The sequence below is a fragment of the Marmota marmota genome, unplaced genomic scaffold (genome assembly GCF_001458135.2).
Source record: "Marmota marmota marmota unplaced genomic scaffold, marMar, whole genome shotgun sequence".
NCBI classification, from domain to species: domain Eukaryota; kingdom Metazoa; phylum Chordata; class Mammalia; order Rodentia; family Sciuridae; genus Marmota; species Marmota marmota.
The window spans coordinates 1,815,335-1,817,175 of NW_025999880.1; the positions used below are offsets into that span (position 1 = coordinate 1,815,335).

The following is a 1,841-nucleotide window of genomic DNA, read 5'->3' on the forward strand; positions in this document are numbered from 1 at the left end:
TTTTTCATGTTTTTAATGTGTCAGTTAAGATTTTAATTTAACTTTAAAAATAGGCTTGTGGTTAAAACTCAGTTGTAGCGTGTACAATAGCATGTTTGAGGCTCTGGGTTCAATCCCTCACACCAAAAATAAGTAAATAAAATTAAAATTAAATTTTAAAAATTAAAAAAAAAATTGATAGTAAATGAATGTCAAGCTTTCCTTCCACAAGAAATTTGCCATCTTGAATACCCCAACACATCGGAAACATTATCTGTGTAGATGAAAGTGAAGGCCCAAATTCCCTGAGTCCACCTGCAGATCAACCCTCCTTGCTTAGGGCTCCAGCATGCATCTCCCTGCCCTAGTCTGTCTCTGGGAAAAAGAGGCTTTCGGGTACTAAGCAGGGGCTTGAGCAGGCAGCACAGGAATTCATTTTCAGAAGCTTCATCCTGGAATGGGTCAGTAATTCCTAACAGGATCTGGAACTGGAGCTCAGTGGTAGAGCTCATGAGTAATGTCTTCCGCTCCATACCTAGCATCAGAAAACAAAACATTTGAAATCCACACATCACTTAATGCTTCACATCTAGCCAGGTGACACCATCAAGGTGAGACAATTTCTGAGTTAAACATAGATGCAAGCTTGGCTCCAATTTCTTTGTGATTCTTGTACCAGTATGCCATTAAATTTTATTCAACTAGCACAAATATAAAGAGTACAGAGAGCATTAAACTGGGCATGATGTATTTTATTTAGAGAAATAAAAGTACCCAGGGCTGAGGCTAGTTGCAGCCAAACAGTCTTAAGTCTATAAAAAGCTTCCACACGATTTGGCAGGAATGACAATGTTGAACTAACACTAACATCTGCACAGTGCTTTACAGTTTATAAGTTCTCCATCCTCCTTTCCATATTTCTCAGTCTAGAAAACTGAAGCTCAGCTTCAGCCTCAGTTACCTGCAGACCAGGGGGCATGGCATCACCACTCAGTCTGTTTACATGACACAGGGAGAATGAAACAGTGCCCTCCTAAGCCCATCAGTCATATGCAAAACATAACTGCTAGCCAGGCATGGTGGCACATGCCAAGCAACTTGGAAGGCTGAGGCAGGAGAATCACAAGTTCAAGGTCAGCCTCAGCAACTTAGTGAGGCCCTTTGCAAGTTAGCAAGACCCTGTCTCAAAATAAAAAATAAAAAAGGGATGGGGATGTAGTTCATTGGTAAAATGCTTCTGGGTTCAATCCTCAGTACCCAAAAACAAAACAAACAAGCTGGGGAAAAAAAAAAAAAAAAAAACGGAACTGCTACAAGTATAACATAAGCAGACAAGGTGATCTATGAAGTTATAAATACCTTTATTTCCCCTTTTATAAAGCCCACTGAATAGCTAGGCACAGTGGTATACACCTATAAGCCCAGTGACTCAGGAGACTGAGGCAGGAAAATGGTTAAGTTTAAGACCAGCCTCAGCAACTTAACAAGAATCTGTCTCTCAAGGGGCCAGGGTTGTGGCTCAGTGGTAGAGCACTCACTTAGCATGTGTGAGGCACTGGGTTTGATCCCGGCACCACATAAAAATAAAAACAAATGAAATAAAGGTATTGTGTCCATCTACAACTAAAAAAAATATATTACAAAAAAGAATCTGTCTCAAAATAAAAAATAAAATTAAAGAGGGCTAAGGGTGTGGCTCTGTGGTAGAAAGGCCACACATGAACACAAAAAAAAGCCCACTGAGGGCTGGGGATATAGCTGAGTTGGTAGAGTGCTTGCCTCGCACACACAAGGCCCTGGGTTCAATCCCCAGCACCACACACACACACACAAAAAAAAAAAAAAAAAAAAAAAAAAAAAAA

At 40.2% G+C, this 1,841-nt stretch overlaps 1 long non-coding RNA gene across 1 annotated transcript in view; it reads right to left on the reverse strand.

Annotated features, from left to right (window-relative positions):
* Positions 1-6: 6 nt before the first annotated feature.
* LOC125611861 overlaps positions 7-1,841 on the reverse strand; it is a 5,856-nt gene continuing 4,021 nt past the window's right edge. The window contains exon 3 of the long non-coding RNA XR_007342097.1: positions 7-514. This is a non-coding gene — a long non-coding RNA (uncharacterized LOC125611861). The remainder of the gene's footprint in view (positions 515-1,841) is intronic.